The sequence below is a fragment of the Heterodontus francisci genome, chromosome 18, assembly GCF_036365525.1.
Source record: "Heterodontus francisci isolate sHetFra1 chromosome 18, sHetFra1.hap1, whole genome shotgun sequence".
Lineage (NCBI taxonomy): Eukaryota > Metazoa > Chordata > Chondrichthyes > Heterodontiformes > Heterodontidae > Heterodontus > Heterodontus francisci.
Window position 1 is genome coordinate 20,092,640 of NC_090388.1, and position 20,928 is coordinate 20,113,567.

Consider the following 20,928-nt stretch of genomic DNA (forward strand, 5'->3'; position numbering starts at 1 on the left):
TGATTGACAAAAGAAGCAATGATGACATGAGGAAAACCTTTTTTATGCAGCGAGTGGTTAGGATCTAGAATGCTCAGCCTGAACGTGTGGTGGTGGCGGATTCAATCGAGGCCTTCAAAAAAGAATTGGATATTTGAAGCAAAAAAATTTGCGGGGCTACGAGGGAAAAAAACAGGGAAGTGGGTCTAAGTGAGTTGCTCTTGCTGTGAGCTGGCATGGACATGAGGGGCCGAATGGCCCCCTTCAGTGCTGTAACTGTTCTATGATGCTCCATATTATAATAAGCACATCGAGGCATTGATGAAGATCCAAAAGTTATTTACGAGGATGACAGCAGAACTGAGAGGTTTTAACTATCAGGAAAGACCAAACAGAGTGGGGCGCCTTTCTCTAGAAAAAGGAAGACTGAGGGGTGGGGGGATTTGGAGCAACAGGGGTGAGAAACTTCTTTACCCAAAGAGTGGTAAGAACTTGCTATCACAAGGAATAGTTGAGAGAAATAGTATAGATGCTTTTAAGGGAAGTTAGATCAGCATATGAGGGAGAAAGGAACAAAAGGATATGCTGATAGAATTGGCTAAAGAAGGGTGGAAGGAAACTTGTTTAGAGCATAAATGCCAGCATAGTTGTGTAAAGTTGAGCCAAATGGCCTGTTTCTGTGCTGTAGACTCAATGTAACTGGATAGATGGGCTAGAAGTTCACCTAGGATAACTAATTATGGCCAAACATGGAAAAACCCGAGGAATTTGGTCTGCACATTTCACATACCACATTTGAGCAGATTTTTTTAGGCCAATATGACAGTACTCAGCACAGTCAATCTGTTACAGTCCTTTGTATCAAATTCCTCCTTAAGCTTCAGGTCATAACCCTCAATAATCAGCAAATACATTTGGCAGATGAAAGGCATTTAGGACAACTAACTTTATATGTAATTGAGGTTTCAACTATCAAATCAAAGTAAAACTCCCACATTTACTGCCACTAATCTATTACGGGGCATAATGAAAGCAAAACAAAATGTACACTACAAAGAACTGAAGGAAGACAGCCCAGCTACAACATAATATTTATGGTGGAGACAGGAGTAGGATTCCTGGCAAATGAAGAGACATTTATATCATTGTTTGAGAAGGAAATAGCACAATTAGAAAGAAAGACCGGAATTTTACATCCCCCAAACAAGTAGGCTAATGGCAGGGGGCGTAAAAGAGAGTGGGAAGTGGAGGGGCTGTTCCTGAACACATTCCCCCCCACCCGCTGCAATTTTATGTGGGGCAGCAGCAGCGAGAAACGGCCTGCCCACCCCAGGCCAATCAAGATCCTTAAACCCCGCCTCCCCCCCCCTAACCAGCACCCCCTTGCCTCGCTGGGGCTCAACCGATTGTCCCTGACGATGCCCTAAAAACTTACCTCTTTTCCAGGGCCGTACTTCATCTTCTTGCAATGGTTGGGTGTAGTTCCAGCAGTGGCCACCGCTCCCGGTGGCGTTGCTGGGACCAAGAGCTGCCAGCCCACTGATTGGCAGGCAGCTCCATTAGTCGGGACTTCGTGCCTCAAGGAGGTGGAAGTCCCGCCCAAGGCCAATTAAAGGCCTGGGGAACGAAATTTCCCAGTCTGGCTCCCCAAGCCTGTCGGAGGCGGGCTCGCCACCGACTTTTCAGCAGTGGACGGGGCCTCCCACCCAACAAAAAATTCCAGCCATAGAAAGACGTGTATTTATGTCATGACTTTCACAACCACAGCGCTTCCCACAGTGCTTTACAGCTAATAAAGCACTTTATGAAGTATAGCTATTGTTGTAATGTAGGACACACGTCAGCCAACGTGCTGACAGCAAAGTCCCAGTAAGAGCAATGTGATAATGACCAGATAATGTGATGTTGATTGAGGGATAAATATTAGCCCGGACACCATTCTCCTTCCTTTCTTTGAAATAATGCCATGGTATATTTTGCCTTTATTTTATTCGTTCATGGGATGTGGGCATCGCTGGCCAGGCCAGAATTTATTGCCCATCCATAATTGCCCTTGAGAAGGTGATGGTGAGCCGCTGCAGTCCATGTGAGGTAGGTACACCTACAGTGCTGTTAGGAAGGGAGTTCTAGGATTTTGACCCAGCGACAGTGAAGGAACGGCGATATAGTTCCAAGTCAGGATGGTGTGTGGCTTGGAGGGGAACTTGCAGGTGGTGGTGTTCCTATGCATCCGCCTTAGAAAAGGGCGGCAAAGTGGCGCAGTGGTTAGCACCGCAGCCTCACAGCTCCGGGTACTGCCTGTGTGGAGTTTGCAAGTTCTCCCTGTATCTGCGTGGGTTTTCTCCGGGTGCTCCGGTTTCCTCCCACAAGCCAAAAGACTTGCAGGTTGATAGGTAAATTGGCCATTATAAATTGTCACTAGTATAGGTAGGTGGTAGGGAAATATAGGGACAGGTGGGGATGTCTGATAGGAATATGGGATTAGTGTAGGATTAGTATAAATGGGTGGTTGATGTTTGGCACAGACTCGGTGGGCCGAAGGGCCTGTTTCAGTGCTGTATCTCTAATCTAAAAAAAACAGACAGGGCCTCAGTTTAATGTCACACCCAAAAGTCAGTGCAGCACTCCTCAGTACTATACTGGAGTGTCAGGCAAGATTTTGTGCTCAAGTCTCTGGATGGAGACTTGAACTGATAACTTTGTGGTTAGAGGTGAGATTGCGACCAACTGAGTCATAGGATAGCGCCTCGGCAATGAGTTGACAGAGTCAATTACAACTATTTTCCATTTCATGTGCTGGTAACCATATGCTGAATTACAGTAAAAAAGGACTAGATATAGGTGCTAAAAGTGAAACAGTCCAGTTCAGTTATTCTATAAGCAAATGAGACTGATATTGAGCTACCGCTAATGATGGTAGAGGAAACATTAAGCATTCTATTCCTCCATTGTCAGCTGTGAAGGTACATTTTCTGTTCCAGATGCTAATGTGCCAGGAATTAAGAGCATGACATTCCCTAAATTATGTTGAGTCGAACTTGTAAGATTTCCCAAGATTGGTGTAATTGGTTTCATGATGAGATCCCAACTTGGCCTGCATGAGGTTACTGACGATGGGGGGGGGGGCGGGGGGGGGTGGAAATAGCAGGCAGCTGCAGTTCTTCGAGGCAACAACTGCTATTTAAAAGGGAGATTAAATGTTGATAAGGAGAAATGGTTGGATGAATGAATGAATCAGCCCCTCTTTCAAATGCAAGCTTGAAGATACACTTAGCGGCAAAGTAAGATTAACCTCTTTGGGATCACAGCCTCTCTCAGAAGAAGTGTATTGGCTACTTGACAGGGGAGTGACTGTCAGGGTAAATGCAGTCTCCAGCAGCCTTGAAAGCAGATGAGGCAAAAGCTTAATAGCCTTAGGAAGTCTGCCAAGGGACGGATAATGAGCAATGAACCGTAAAAAAATAGATGAGTAAGAGTGTAATGCGCTAACAGTTTCCTGTCATTCTGTTACATCCTGATTGAGACTGTAAACTAATCCCTCAGAAAACAGCATCTCCCAACATCATATGCATGCCCAAAAAAGCAATAGGGCACTTTTTATTGCCATTACTCCAAATGACTTCTGTTGGTGCTCAAGATGACCGCCAAAGGCAAACTTAAGTTATAATTACTCCACATGATGTGTGTTCCCTGACTCGCACAGAAGCTGCAATGCACGTTGCCCACTTGGTTCTCATCCATCTCTGTGCCTCTCCAACATCCAAGGTCTCAGTACTTAATCTCTGCTTGTAAAGTAAAGCTTCACATGACCAAAGTGGACAAACCCAAACCATGAGAGATCTCCCTCAGTTTAGACCCCTAAGTCCGCATGAAAATGCCATGTTGAACATTTGTGGCATTTGAGAATATATAGTGAAATAGAGGAGTCATGAAACTCAGAGCTATTGCCATTTTTTACTTGTACTTCTGCCTCGTCTTTGCCTCACACAATCACCTGCTTATACACTTACAGTTACACACAAACACATATCTAATTAAACAAAATCACCATGACACACACTATTAGTGATGTATGTTCAGTTTTGGAAGTGTTTTTCTTCCACTGTTCCAACATGTTGTTACGACCAGGTGAGAAGGGGTCTAGGGGTTCCCTCTCAGCCTTTGCCTGGTTTAACTGTAACAGGGTTTAATTTTTAAACACCGTGTTTTTAGCTTCCCCTCAGTGAATCCTTATTCACTGCTCCAATTGTAAGGTAACAAAATCAAACAGGTTTCCTTAGATTTGAACAAGAAAGGTAGAAGTTTATTAATCATAAATTCTAATCCGGTTAATGACTACGAATATGCGACATGACCACATTAGCATGCATACGCGATAAACACACACGCAGGTAGAGACAGAAAAAGTAGAAGGACTAAAGGGGAAAAGCTTGAGGCAATATCTGGTAGTTACAGTCCTTTACATTCAATGTGGAGTCTTTGATTACCGATAAGTCTTGCAATTCATTGGGGCCCAGTTCACCCTTCAACTTGTTCCGATGTAGGAGGCTTTTCTCTCTTGAGGTTTAGGTGTCTTCCATGGATCCAGTGGCTTGAGGTGAAAGTGAGAGAGAGAGGCTTCTTTATTCCAGCCTCAGTTGCACACTGCCTTCTGTACCTTTCTCTGTGGCAAAATTCAAAAAAACCCCAGGTTGCCCAGCAGGTTAGGCATGTGACTAGCTCCTTATTTTGGAACAGTCTCTCCTGCGAGGTTTGTGGATTTCAAGGCTCTTGGTGGGGGGGGGGAGGTGTAGTGCTATCTTTTACCAACAAGATGTGGAACCACTGTCAGACCAATCTCTGTTAATTGAATCAGCGATCAATTCCTTTGTCTCTCCAAGCACTGTCTCTTAGTATGCCGCTGTTCTTCCAGCCAAGTGTCTGGTGATCTTCAAACCAGTTATTTCTTCACTCCAGGCACAGTTTAAAATCAATATTCATACAACGAAATCAATATGCCTCATTTTTGGCAGGTGGGGATCTGCATGACAATGTATTCTTCTTCTGTTTCTCTGGACAGCCCTAAAGAACAAACTGCATGTCTGAGTGGTACCCAAGAAATCTATACCTCACAGCACTCAGTGTCATTCACTCTACCCATTGTTAAGATCAACACAAAAACATTCATGCCGAGAGATTTAAGTAGTTATACCAGGTGAAGTACAGGTTACTAGAGAGCTTCAGCAAGTGAAGATACAGGATCAGAAGGAATGTGCTGAGCTGTGTGCTACCTTCTACATTTCCTCAGCTGCAAAGCATTGGAATCCATACTTCAGTGGGCGTATTTCAAAAATAAGAATGCTATCTAACATGTTCTCCAGTCATGAAAGGGTATGACAAACACTCTGCGATGACTGTTGTGATGACAGGAGTTCTGATGAAAGGTCACAGACCTGAAACATGAACTCTGTTTCTCTCTCCTCAGATGCTGCCAGACCTTCTGAGTATTTCCAGCACTTTCTGTTGTTATCTTATTATTGAGAGCCTGCTTTATGGTTCTTTCTGCTTTCCAAGAAGGATCAACAAGACTCTGCCTGGACCCTCATTTTTATCTTGCTCTTGTCACACTCACAGGAAATGCAATGATGAAAATACAAAAAAAATGAACTGAAGAGTTAAAAAATTAGAACAATTTTAAAAGACTGGTACATTTGCTTTCAACAAGATGGAGCACACAGTCACATGACAAATATCACCTCCTGCACTATAATACGCATCCATGTCTACTAGAACTTAAACCAATTAACCTAGTCTACATGGAAATGGACAACTTATCACACGTGGATGTGAGCTATACACAAAACGAGCTAAAACAAAGACACTCCCAGACTCTACATCTCCAACTACCCTTCACTACAATAGATTTTGTACAGCACTCATTATCAACATCCTTCTTTCTTCTTTGGCCTCCTTATCTCGAGAGACAATGGGTAAGCGCCTGGAGGTGGTCAGTGGTGTGTAGAGCAGCGCCTGGAGTGGCTATAAAGGCCAATTCGAGAGTGACAGGCTCTTCCACAGGTGCTGCAGAAAAATGTGTTTGTCGGGGCTGTTACACAGTTGGCTCTTCCCTTGCGCTTCTGTCTTTTTTCCTGCCAACTGCTAAGTCTCTTCGACTCGCCACACTTTAGCCCCGCCTTTATCAACATGGGACCATCAAAAGCCATTGTACCAGCCCGTCGAGAACTGAGACCTAAAGTCACATGAGTGAAACTAACACTCAATGAGTTTACCTTTAAAGGTAATTGTTTTGAATAACAAAGGCATCTTTCCAGTTCAGCCATCAAGTCATCAACATCAGCCTGGTCTCTCTCCAATCACACGGTCAACATTTTGAATTTCAGCATAAGGTTGAGAGAGAGAGAGAGAGAGACCAGTTGCAGCTAAATTTTGAACAAGGCTGAGACAAGTTAAAAGCCAACTGCAGCAGAGAAAAGAGAATGCCTTTTTAAAAATCATTCCTCCACCTGTGAAAACTGAACAAAGAACATCAGCACCATTTTCAAATGAAAGTGAACTGCCAGCCGTCTTCATAAACCCAACAAATACGAGACAGCCAGCAAACAGGCTGGCAACTTTAAAACTCACCTTCCGAGAGGATCCCACAGGTTTTCCTGAAATTATAGACTTTTACACTATGAACTCTTAACACCTGTTACCCTTTCCCTACTATTTAGCTATCTTCTCTTGTGTGTGCCTGTGAGAGTGAATATGTGAATATGAATATGTTGCAAACATTTCAGGTGATGCATATTGTTCAATAAATATTTAATCTTCTGATTTAAACCTATGAGAAAGCCTGTCATTGTCTGTTTATTTGGCAAACAAAGCACAGGGGCTGAAACATTAATAATGCAAAAACACTGTGGTCAGTTGGGAGGTGAACAGTGGAAACCAGGCACTGGAAACCAACTTGTCCGTAACAGTGGGTGGGTATTCTCTTATTTTCTACCTACCCAACACTTGTGATTCATTAGATGGCATGCAGTGTGTAGCAAACTATGGTTATCATGGAGATCCTAGCAGAGCTGTATTGTAAGACACCCCACCTGATCTGTCCAGGCATCTGAAGCGCTGCTTCAAGATGACTTCAGTGTGCTCAATAATTCCTTTGATGATATTGGTGACTATCTCTGAAGTGTCGGGAGCAAAAGATGAAGAAGGGAGCCTAGATATTGTAGAAATCATTCTTTCAATCTTCCTCTTTTATGAAATAATCTTAGCACAGGGGAATGCCTTAAAATGAAGTGACATGACTACTAATGGAATGCGGACTTTCACTTGCATGATCCGCGTTCAATACTCATAGGCAATGTGACATTGATTGGGGGGTAACTTTGATTTTGTGCAACCTATAAAATCAGGTGATAGCATATTGGCAGCCTGTTTATACACCTCTCCTGATTTTTATTTCCATTGCTGTGCATCCCCAATTTTTCACAATGTGTTTCCTGCAAGCAGTGCTTCCACTGGGGGTGCTGCAGCCTGGAATCTCTCGATGTAACTGGTGGTGGAATACTGCAACTTTAGAAACAAGGCTGAAAAACTTTGACTTGGATTCACCATTTGCTCAACTTCATGTATCTGCCAAGGCGTGAGGTATTGCAACATAGAATGGTAGAATCTTATCTGAGAATCTTACAGCATAGAAGGAGGCCATTCAGCCCATCAGGTGCCTGCTGGCACTTTTTAAACAGCTTTCCAATTAGTCCCCCTCCCTTACCCTTTTCTCACAGCGCTGCAAATTTCTCCTTTTCAAGTCCACATCAAATTCCCTTTTGAAGGTTACTTTTGAATCTGCATCCACCATCCTTTTGGGCAGCGTATTCCAGATCACAACAACTCACTGTGTAGAAAGAAAATTATCTTCATTTCCTTTCTGGATTTTTTGCCAACTATCTTAAAATTGATGCAGCAGCACTACATATTTAATAACTGCTATTTGGTCAAGGGAGTCACTTTTCACCAGTTTTTCATAAACTGGGCATGTTAACCACAACTGCATATTTGCTGACTGAAATGCCCATAGTTGTCTATTAACAAAAAAGGACACAGTTCTCTCACTAAAGTACTCTGTTTTTTTTTACAACTGAAATTATTCAGTGCTGTTTCTCCTCACGCATATTTGAATGCTTTCAGAAATTTCTAACATTCAAATAAAAAAAGTATTCATAGCTCCCCTGCTGAGCTGAACATTTCAAGTGGAATTTTTAAAAAGTAAACTTGAGCCCTCGAGGTTTCTCTCAATCAGGCTGGTACAGTGTTAAATGCTAATAAGGAAACTTCTAAAGTATTTGAGCACTGCTGGAACTCATTTAAATTGTTCTCTGTTATAAGGAAAAACAGAATCAACTTCAGTGCTCCTTCCAGCAAGCCTCATATAAAAAATGACCCCACACGACTGGATTAGAAGTCTCATTTCATTATTTGTTCCAAGTTTAAATTCAGCTTTTTTTCCTTTGCTGTGTTTTTTTTTCTTATTTTAAGCAATGCCTCTGCTGTTACATTCCAGCATCCAGCATCCTTTTTTGTATGATCATCAGCGAGACAATTTCTATAATCAAGCTGCATCCTCGACAGACTGAAACCCACGTCTTTTACTCTGGAGTTATTGTAGCTCTAATTTAACAATGAACCATAGTTGTTGTAAATTGCTAAGACAGGATGTTCATCATATTATATGTTAACTTAGATACTGAAAAATGTCACACTCAAAACCACTTTATACCAGCTATATATTTGCTTTTCTCTATATATTTAATCTCGATATGTGTGAATCGCTGACAAGGTGGGCATTTATTGCTCATCCCTCGTGGCCCTTGAGAAGGTGGTGGTGGGACTTCTTGAACCCGAACAATCCATGTGGTGAAGCTACTCCCACCATGCTGTCGGGCAGGGGCTTCCAGGATTTTGATTCAGTGACGATGAAAGAAGATGATGCAGCAACAAGCTATGTATGGTCCAGATATACTTACATTAAAAATATTCAGCAAAAGGAACTGTGAATATTTTTTTTATTGTAAAGAAATAAACAGTAATATGACAAACAGAGCCATACTTAATGGTCATCTAGCATCAGTTCCCAACTGATGATTTCCATCCTTCAACTTCAGCCTTGTTTGGAAGCCTGATATTTTTTACTGGCAGCATGGCCTGGATGTTGGGTAGGATCCTGTCTTATGCCATAGTGGCAGCTCCCAGCAACATGTCAAGCTTCTTGTTGGAGATGGCAAACTGGTCACCTTGATGTCTCGGACCAGCTCTGGATCTTGGTGGGCCGGTACTTGAGGACGACACCAGCCTGGAGCTCCAGCCTTGACTTGCTCAACACAGCAGCCAGTGTATGCAGTCAACAGGGAACTGATAAGCTGCTCTGGATGGATGGGTTTTGGTTTTAGTGTGCCTTTTAATTTCAGTGTTACCATGACTAGCCACCTTATTGTTCAGTAACTGTAATTAAAAACACTTTTCAGAAAATTGCCCTTTGAAGTTTCTTTGAATGGTTTGTGCTCAGCCTTCTCTCATTTCTTGGCACAAAGGATACAGTCTCAAAGTGTGTCTTTTGGGATGAGGTATTACACATGAGACTCAAATGCTCACACAAGCATGACATAGAACCAAAGACTAGTAGCTAGAACTGGGATATTTATTAGCCATATCTATTGAGCAGTCAAGCAAACAAAACATTGGCAGGCTTCACACCTGGGTTGACAATGGAATAAGGTTATATTTCCTTTCAAAATTTTCTGCTACAGTGCTTTCCCACATGGCCACAGCTAGAAATTACATATCAATCTAACTAAATCTGCATCTATTAAAATTTTAAATATGCTGCATGGCCATCCATAAGAATCCCATGTTAGTGTATTTTGAAACTCAACCAATATAAACACTGTGGTCAGGATTTTAAGAGCCTGCCGCCGATCTCGGCGGTGAGCTCAACAAATGGCGGCCCGCATACCAAACAGCCGCTATGATCGCCTACACGGTGGTTCATTTAAATAGTCGGGATGGCCCGCACCCCCCTTTCCCCAAAATCATGCGGAAAGGTCGGGCTGTCTGACGCTGGCAATGGCAACAGCTGCCTGTGGGCAAGTGCCAGCGCCATTTTTAAAGGGAAGGCAGCCCTGCCAGCATATTTCAATTTTTAAAGATACACCATCCCCCCACCCCCCAAATTTATCAAATAAATTTCTAAAGCCCCTTTCCCATCCCCCAATAACAATTACATTAACTTCCCCCTTCGCCCAGACTGCACAAAGTTTAAAGTTCGACCTCTCCCAGCATCCCCTACACCCATTACGTTTATTTGATCCTGTCCCCCCTCCCCCCACACCCGCACTGAAATTTTAACGCCTCCCCCCCCCTCCCCATCAGTGTCGCGCCGGCTTTCCCCGGATGGGGAATTGATGGTGCGGGAGTGCCAGCCGCAGCGCCCAAGATCACAGCGCGCCTGGATGATTCAAGGCAAGTTGATTTAAATTTATGCATGTCATTAATTTAAATATTTAAATTCAGATCCCGTCGCCCAGTGGCGGGGGTGGGGGTGGGGCTGCCATGGAGCCTCACCACCACCAGGAACTTGGACTAGACCTTCTTGCGTCGACCTCTGTGGTGGACTGCTGCTGGAACCATCTTCCAGCCCCCAACCCCCACCATAGAGCCTGCATCGTCGGCTTGGTAAAACCAAAGTGAAAAAACATCCTATTTTGTCCTGTCCACTTCTACATCATTTGAGACCTTTAAACTTATTCGCAGATATTGAAAAGTATCATCGTCAAAGCACTTTATATAATCTATTTACTGTTCAGATTTGAATAACTTTTCAAGAGGCATGCTGACCTCTCAGATTTCTCCCTGTCCTTATGAGGAATCTCTGACAGAAATTTCACTCAAAACTGGAATCTGAATTTATCACTCCCAGTTGACAGGCCAGCTCTCCAACTGAATTTCACCTACCTGATTCCCGCCATTTCATTCAAAATCTAGAGCAGGATTTTCCCCATGGGCTTCAGGATTCCGCCGTCAGGCTCATATGGGGTCAGAAGCATACACTGTGTGGTGAACAGTCAATCATTTGTGATATTCCTCTGAATTGACCAATTAGTGGCCAGAGGGTGGGTTTGCCATCCAATTAAGGATGGCAGGCAGGCTCTTGAAGCTAGAGGGTGGGATGGAACTAGGGAACCAGCACGCCGACCAGCGGCGTGAAATTCCCCACCAACTCACCTCCATACCCAACCCCTTTGGAGGCTAAAAATCCCCTAATCTTGGTTGAACGCAAACAGAATACAGTTGCATGACAAGCTGGTCTAATCAAACATCAACTTTTCTATGATGTTTTTCTTGGATCCATAATATTCAGTTGCAAAAATGCACAGCATTGCCCAAAAGAGGTGATGTGATTGATCCAATTATGAATAAATAGTATCAGTGCAAACCAACTGGCAACAGAGATGTGGGATCATTAAGGATAAGGGCAACTACTACCCCCAATTATCAAGATTATCAGGATGCGTAGGTGGAATGGAGAAATACAACACTGCAAGTACGAAATGTATCCACATATCTCTATCACATAAACATTCCAAAACTGAGACTGATGGGTCTTTTTTAGGAAGGGATATTAAGGGTTGCATAACCAAGGCAGGTGGATGGAGTTAAGATACAGATCAGTCATGATCCAGTTGAATGGTTGAATGCGGTCAAGAGACTGAATGCCCTACTCCTGTTCAATGTTCCCTCTAAATCTTCTTTGTAGTGGGCGGGCTACAAACTCCTCTGAGCACTACGTTTCGATCCATGAGCGACTTAAAATTTAAACGTCATTGAACTGTCATGAAATCGTGAGCAGTTTGTTTGTTTCAATGCACAGTACATTCCAGATTGCTGCACGGCCACACACGTGCGTACATTCGAGAGAACATTTCTCATGGTCCTGTGTCCCTGTTATCAACTGCCTTGTTTTACATTGTTCTAGATTGGAAAAAAGACTCCTAATTTTCAGAAAGGTAGCAAAATTGTTATCACAAACTCTGAGATAGATCTGTCCCTATTGAAATTTTATAAATGCAAGTCCTCCTTTCTTCCTATTATGTAATATTCCAAAATTGCCATCTCTTGCTTCCTTTAAAAGTATTACAATTATTCTATGCTAAACTTAGATAATTCTGACTGCAAATAAAGCTTTTAAAATAAATGCAGTATAATAAAAAAAAGTTGTCATTACTTCTCACCTAACAAAATAAATTCTATACTCTCGATACTGTGATAACAGCACACTCCTGTTAAGTTATTGTTTCAGCTAGGTTTGATGTGATATTAGATGATTTCCACTGAATTCAGTAGAGGGTGTTGGGGGTAATTTTAACTTCCAGCAATAGTGTAAAACTGTAAAAATGGAAATAAATGAGGCCTGAGGCCTAATATTGAATGCATCTTGGGCCTATCCTTTCAGGCCCATGGATCATTTCCTGAGCCCAGTTCTACATAATTCAGATAATGGAAGGATCAAAACAAGTTTGAAGACAATTCTTTAAGAAAACTCACCAATTTGACACAGTTGCATTGTGGGGCAGGTAGGTAAATATAAATATAAAATCATTTGCTTTAGTCATGTGAGGAGACAGGACAATTTATGTTCTAGTAATTGCTCTGTAAAGTATTCATAGCTCACCAATCTCTGCCCTCACCTCAGCTCATCTGCTGCTGAAACCCTCATCCATGACTCTATTATCTCTAGCCTTGACTATTCCAATGCTCTCCAGGCTGACCGCCTGCCTTGCACCCTCTGTAAACTTGAGCTTATCCAAAACACTGCTGTCCATATCCTAACTCGCACCAACTCCCATTCACCAACCCCCCCTGAGCTCACTGACCTACATTAGCTCCCAGTCCAGCTACTTTGATTTTAAAACTCTCATCCTTGTTTTCAAATTCCTGCATGATCTCGACCTTCCCTATCTCTGTAACCTCCTCCAGCCCAACAACTCTCCAAGATCTCTGCGCTCCTCCAATTCTGGCCTCTTGCATATTCCCAATTTACTTCAGTCTACTATTAGCAGTCATGCCTTCAGCTGTCTGGGCCCGAAGCTCCATATTCTCTCCCTAAACCTCCCTGCCTCTTTACCACCTCTTTTTAAGGTGCTCCTTAAAATCTACCTCTTTGACCAAGCTTTTGTTTATCTGTCCTAATATCTCCTTATGTGGCTCAGGGTCAAATTATGCTTGATAATTGCTCCAGTGAACCATCTTAAGATGTTTTACCACATTAAAGGCGCTATATAAATGCAAATTGTTGTAGTTGTTTTTGTCAAAATGCTAGTCACGGGAAATTCATGAACAATCAGGAAAGCTCACTAACTTACATATGCCAATCAAAAAAAATGAGATGACTAATAGCATGCTGCCTGCTGTAACACCATCTCTGACTTTCATTCAGTTACAAACCACTCGAATTTTGTTTTTACAAATAATAGCATCATCAGCACTGTACAGCTGCTATTTATTCTCTGTATAATGGGTTGGTTATACTCTTGAATTGCAATTAAGTTGATGCCCATTTTCTAAAGTGCCCATCATTGTAACATCAAGCAGCTGTATTGAAATTTACCAATGCAGCTGCAGCAGTGCCTGTGGGTTTTTTTTTAACAGGAGACAAATGCCTTTAGATAACTTGTTATCTGACCAAATTTATTACAAAATGCTTTGCTACATCCCACATGGAAATGAGCCAAATTGCTCAGCAGTTTAAAATGGAGTCCATTCACTCAAAGCTCAAGGTTGTACTCAGATAGCCTCCTCTTATGCAATAAGGTGAGCATAATCAATGAGTGAGAGTGACCTTCACAAGAGGTTTGAACATAGAGCATTTCAATGGCGAGCTTTGCTTTCGTTTTTCTAAAGGATCTGCTATGTAATGCATTTTCCTTTTCAGAGATTCGCCACATGGATTTCGTGTTCAGTGTCAATTAATTAATATCTCTTACTCAAAGTGATTGTCGGGACTAGCGAAACCTTTAGCTTTTTAGTTAACTGATTGGAGTGTTGATGATTAAATGGCAATGGGGTCAGTTTTCCACTTATGACACCTTATTTTGAACAGCCTCAAGCATCCCAAGTTTTAAGACCAAAGGCACGGCAAGAATAAAGGACTGTGCAGGTTTTCTAAAGCCACATTTTTTTTTTAGCAGCTAGCTGACAGGTATTGTGGAGAACCTGACATTCCACTGGCATTTATAATTCTAATCCCACCCATTATGAACAGCCTCAGCATATTGCCAAACTGGTCTGCCCACTCCCTCAGTGAAGAATGTCACCGATCTCACCTCCACTCTGTCAGAAAATAGATTTGCTCTAGTCCCTGTCTGGTTCTCATTCATTGTGAATGCCTACTGTTTATTGGTCATTTTTCTTAATAATCTAAGTTTTTTCATATGCAGCATTAATATGAATAAATGGTACCATTCTTCTCACAATTATATTTAAATGGAAAAACAAACTGATTTGTTGCACCTAATTGTCTGTTCCTGTTCTCAATTCTTATCTTGTCAAGCCAATAGAAACAATATATGCAAGCAAGGAAGTCTTTCATTTGAACATCTAAATATGCACTTCACTTTTAAATATTTAAATCTGTGAGCAAAATGGTACCTGGCAGCATTAGATCTTGTATACAAATCTCTCTCTTACCATAATATATCTACCACTGTTCAAGCACTGCGTGGGAATCTGGTGAGACTGCAAAAGCTTTGACAATGCTCAGCTCCAATCTTTCTACTCCTCCGACATACAGAACTTTCATTCTAAAATTGTCTTGGGCAGTTGTGTGAAATGGATGGTCACAGATTGGCAACCTGTTTTACTTGATTAGGAAGGCAAATCGAGCAGAATATAAAACGGGCAGTGATTTTGTTTTACCGCCTAAGACCAATTTCACCCACATAAGAGTTTTCAGATAGGAACATAGGAGCAGGAATAGGCCATTCAGCCCATCAAACATGCTCCGCCATTCAATACGATCATCCACTTCAATGCCTTTTTCCCCATATCCTTTATGTCATTTGTATTTAGAAATCTGTCAATCTCTACTTTACACAAACTCAATGACTGAGCTTCCACAGCCCTCTGGGGTAGAGAATTCTAAAGATTCACAACCCTCTGAGTAAAGAAATTTCTCCTCATCTCCGTCCTAAGTGGCTTCCCCCTTATTTTGAAATTGTATCCTCTGGTTCTAGACTCTCCAACCAGGGGAAATATCTCCGCTGCATCTACCCTGTCTATCCCTTTAAGTATTTTGTAGGTTTCAATGAGATCACCTCTTATTCTTCGAAATTCTACGGGCCCAGTTTCCCCAATTTCTCTTCTTAGGACAGTCCCGCCATCCCAGGAACAAGTTTGGTGAACCTTCGTTGCACTCCCCCTATGGCAATAATATCCTTCCTAAGGTAAGGGGACCAAAACTGCACACAGTACTCCAGGTGCGGTCTAATCAAGGTTCTATACAATTGAAGCAAGACTTCACTACTCCTGTACTCCTGTATTTTTCAGCTTTCCTATTCTTCTCCTTCTAAAGCCACACCAAAAACATTTGCAGTGTAGTTGAGTTCACTTGATTATAAGTTTTTGAAAAGGGTTGTCGGCACCAAAAAAGCAGCAGCTTTCACTTTCATTGTCCTGAGCAGCAGAGAACGTACTGGAAGGGAGGAAATTCTGACATCAGGCTCCAAATCAGGTCACGTGGCCGCTTAATGTGGGCAGTGGGGCATGATACTGGATTTTGAAGGGAGCATCCAATTAACAGCCAGTAGGCATGGGAGCCGGCCAAAAGCAGGTGGCGGGCAGGAGGAAGTCCTGGAAACTGAAATGCAGGTGCCATATTTAAAGAGACAGTAGTACTTGGTTTAAAGCCATCATACCTGGAAGGAAGAGATAACAAGGATTGCTTTCAGGGAATGGCTGCAGTTAGAGGAAGAGTGGCTCCGAGGTTGTGATGCCTCCCCAATGCCGCAGAGAGAGGTGCTTTTCCCAGTCGATGGGAGGAAGAGGCCAGGAAGCCTCACCAAGAAGACATGGCTGGAGGTCGCAGTGGAAGTCAGCAGCCACAGGGTGGTCACATGGATATGGTTGCAGTACGGCAAGTGATTCAATATTGTGTTGCACTCTGGCAAGGTGAGTGGACATCGTAATGCCAAGCTCGCAGCCCTGGATGTGACAAAAGGCTCCAATGGAATGTGAAAAGAGGTTGACGATCCAAGCATCAGGCATGGGGAGGTGTCAGCATTCACAGCGAAATGCATAGCAGTCTCACAGAACAGGCCCCTGGTCATTCAGAGTTGATTGCTGCATTGTCAATATTGAAAGGCCCCTTGCCACAGTTCTGCCAATGGCACAGTTCTGGACCTTGAAACCGGCACAGAATGACGAGCGCAGCTAGAGTATGTCTGTGTTTGCAGGAGAAGCAAGCTCATGTGTGCAGTTGATTACCCCCTGAACCTGAGTGAATCCAGCAATGGCCCTGAATGCAACCGCCCTCTCGGCCTGTCAGGCCTAATCGGTGTGAAACTGTATGTACTGGCCTGCCCTCCGTTACAAGGCATAGATTACCAGCTTGATGCAACAATGGGCTTTTGAGATCCCACAGATGTCTCCAGAGGATCCCTGGACTGATCCTGAGGTGTAAATGTTGAGGGTCACAGTGACCTTCACCAACACAGGCAATAATAGTGGGGAATGTCAAGATGACCCAAAGGTCACAAATGTTTCATTTCTTCTTGCTGGTTAATGCTCCGATCTCAAATTCAATCATGAGGGGAACAAAAATGGAAATCTGAGTCTGAAGACAATTGTTCTGTATCCATATTTAGCACAGGAACCTATAAGATGGAAGTATCCCAGAGGAAATGGCACCATGATATTCATTTTTGTTCTTCTATTGGCCTTCTCTCCCTCTCTCTTTTTTACCATTCAGATTTCAGTAATTTAGTTTTGCCCAGAATCAGTGTAGAAATTCAGTGCATATCAAATTCTGAACCATTTCATATGAATTCTGTTTCTAGAACAATCGTTGGTATGAGACTAGGGAACAGAACACAAATCATACTTCAACATTTCACTGTATTGATTAAGGCTTTCTAGTTAAACTACAAGAACTTTCATATAGTTTGCACTCTTTCCAATAATAAAATGAGTTTAAATTGGGGATGTGGCCAACGTACCATTTCAATATGCTTTTTCAGATAGGAGCAAATGCATAACTCACACCACATGGGTTGCTAGTCTGGTACTATAACCATTACACTACTGTATCCCAATACAATGGTAGTAATATCACTGTTGTTATCAGCCACATACATAGATAACTGTGGTTATCTTAGTTTATAAATATATAAAACAAGCGACAGAATTTCATGCCCTTTCAGCTGGGCAACAGCACAAGAAAAATCACTTATATACCCTAGATATTATACTAACCATTTGTCTACTCTATTAGCTATCTTCCATCTTTTGCCAATAAGAGTATTTCAGTATAGCAGCCAAATAAAACTGTTACGATCATCTTCATCAGACAATAACGTTCCAAATGTCCTTTTCCACAGACAAAAGCCAGAAAATCAATAAACCTTCTTACAGGAAACACAAATTCAAATATTGTAATTTGACTTTTTTTGGAAAGATTATAACATTTAAACTCAATTGAAATCTAACTATACCCTTTATTGCTTTACAGTGCATTTTACACACACCTTTAAGTAAGTATCTTAAAAATATTAGCAATCTGTTCATAGTAATATGAGGAAAAAAACTCATTGTGCTATTGTTATGTACCTACAAAGTACTAAACCAATAAATACTTAAGACCATGGTTTTAATCACAGATCAGCGATTAAAAAGATAGAATGGTTGTCATATCTTTTAACTAACCAATGTTGAACAGAGATCTTAAAATATGGGACAAATGACCCGTTCCACTTGAGTTTGCTTGTATGAAATAGCACAAGTGGTTTCTTCAATCTTATTTGAATAATTATACATAGTTCTTTATTTTTTAATAAAATCAATTCCTTTCTGATATAAACCAGACTTCTCAGTTCACAGAACAGCTCAGATGTACAATGGAAGCTTACATTGCATGGCAACAATCAATGTGACACAACATGAATACATATTTATCGTATTTTCTAATGTATAGGAAATCGATAGCAAGGAGGCAGACTACTGAAATAATGGGAAAATGAAGAAAGATTGTCAAAATATATACAGAGAAAAAGCATGTAAACCTAGAGTAAAAGTCTGATCATTGCCTCAAAATGTACTTTTTTGACTGAAACTGTAAACTCTAATGCTCCACTTGCTACTTCCTACAAAATTGAAGTAAATCATTACCTCCTCATTTCATTGAGTTTTCAAATTACTTTTTAAATATTATAAACAGAATAAATGTTGATGACATTTTCACCTCAACTAACCTCAATTTAAAAAAAGTTTGATTCTGCAAGATTTGAGATACTCCAGCAAAAGACTTACTTAGCACTTTATTTTTAGAAAATTGGGGATCAGGACATTAAATGTCAACCATCTAGCATGGGACTAGAGTCATCTCTAGGTCAGGCCAAGCAGGGATTGCATGTTGAAATGAGAACAGAACGTGCCGGAACAACAACAAATGTGAATTTTTGTGAACAAGCTTTAAGTGAGAAGGCTATTTTATTAAAATAAAAGCAAAATACTGCGAATGTTGGAAACCTGAAATAAAAACAGTAAGTGCTGGAAATACTAAGCAGGTCTGGGGCAAGGGACTACCTGTGGCATTATTCCTGGAAAGTTCAACAATTTAGACAGTTTCTAATGTCCATTTAAGCTTTCCTTTGCTTTTTTGACCAGGTAGTTTAACATGGGGCTGGTCAGCTCATCAGGTGGCTTTCTTCAATGCACAGTTAGAACTTCCTATTCATTCCTGCTTCCCATCATCACTACCATTTCAGGTCAGTCAACTATGCTATTACGTGCTCTCCTTATAACACATCCACATTATTTAACAATGTGTATCACTCGCACATTCTTTATTATTCAAATTTCCAAAATCCACTGAGCAGCTAGACAGATATAACTCATGCAATTAATTCCTAAAATATCCAAAAGAAATAAAAGTAGTATCCAAATGCTTCTGCTGGAGACACTTCTGAATGCTTGACTATTCAGCTACGCCTCTAAAATTTCTTGCTCAGTATCACTTACCACCACTGTTCTCAGACAACATACAAGGGTAGAAAGCATAGATAAGTGTACTAGTTATCCATTCACATTTTACCTTGACTGCCACCCTATGGTTCAGTCAGTAAACACACCACGTGGTCTGGCATTACACCATCCAGGACCTATTTCTTTTTCAGCCAGGCATCTGACACACACAGAAACCCATCATCGTTTTTAATTTGTCCTTGACATGCGATAACCGTAGCAGTTATGTCATGCTTAATGGTCCTCAGGACATTAAGTGTCAACCATCTACTATGGGACTAGAGTCATATCTAGGTCAGACCAAGCAGGGATTGCACGTTGAAATGAGAACAGTAAGTGCCGGAACAACAACAATTGTGCATTTTTGTGAACAAGCTTTAAATGAGAAGGCTATTTTATTAAAATAAAAGCAAAATACTGTGAATTCTGGAAATCTGAAATAAAAACAGAAAGTCCTGGAAATACTAAGCAGGTCAGGCAGCATCTGTGAAGAGAGAAACAGAGTAAAGGTTGAGTTTTACATCGCCCCAGCGGGTCGAATGATGGTGTGGGGGTGGCGTTAAATTGAGGGGGAGGCTCCGGGAGACCTACCCGCCCCGCTCCCGCCTCCGATCAACTTTACGGCGGTCGGGCGGTGGGCAGGAAATGGCCCGCCCGAGGCCAATCAAGGCCCTTAAGTGGCCACTTAACGGTCCTCACCTGCCTCCATGGGTATTTTACCCGTGCCAAGCGCGCATGCTGGGGATGTGAAAGGCCGCCCAGTGATAGTTGCCGGCCTTTCTGTGTGCCGGGGAGCGGGGGGCCATGGCAGTCGGGCACAGTGTGCCCGATTGAGAGCTGCCTCCACCTCCTAACCCACCCCCGGGACCCAAGACGCCCCCCCCACAAATGACCACACCAGCCTCACCAGGGAAGGACTGATCTCCCTGGTGAGGCATGCCCAACTTACCTTCACTCATGGCTCCATCTGGTCAGCTGGGCTGCAGTCCCAGCAGTAGCCACTGCTCCCAGTGGCGCTGCTGGGACTGAGCTGCTGGCCTGCTGATTGGCTAGCAGCTCAATGAGGCGGGACTTCCTCCCTCAAGCAGGTGCAAGTCCCGCCTCGGGACAATTAAAGCCTGGGGACCCGCAAAATGCGGGACAGATCCCCGGACTAGGCGGAAGCGGGTTTGCCACCAACCTTTACGTCAGTGGTGAATTCCCTTCGGCCTAAGGTAAAATCCAGACCAACTTTTCAGGTTTGCGACCCTTCATCAGAACTGATAAAAGTTAGAAATGTAACAGTCTTTGAGCAAGTGAGAAGGGGGAAGGGGCAAGTAGAACAAGAAGGAAGGACTGTGATAAGACAGAAGGGGGAGAGGTTAAATGACAGATGTCATGGAACAGAATGCAAAGGGAGTGCTAAATAGTTGTAGCAAAAGACAAAGCATGCGTCCAGAGAGAATGCTAATGGCAGAATAATAAACAGGTCTGTGCAAAAGCAAAAACATGAAAAATAAGTTTATGACTAGCACATAGTTAATAAATAAATAAAATTTAAAAATAAGAAATAAACAAAAAATAATGGGGCTCGTGGTCTGAAATTATTGAACTCAATATTGAGTCCTGAAGGATGTAGAGTGCCTAATCAGAAAATGAGGTACTGTTCCTCAAGCCTACAAAGTCCTAAACCAA

General features: G+C 42.2%; 1 long non-coding RNA gene across 1 annotated transcript in view; it reads right to left on the reverse strand.

The window, feature by feature from the left end:
• LOC137379807 (uncharacterized) overlaps positions 1–16,433 on the reverse strand; it is an 82,695-nt gene extending 66,262 nt beyond the window's left edge. The window contains exon 1 of the long non-coding RNA XR_010976919.1: positions 15,933–16,433. This is a non-coding gene — a long non-coding RNA (uncharacterized lncRNA). The remainder of the gene's footprint in view (positions 1–15,932) is intronic.
• Positions 16,434–20,928: the final 4,495 nt, after the last annotated feature.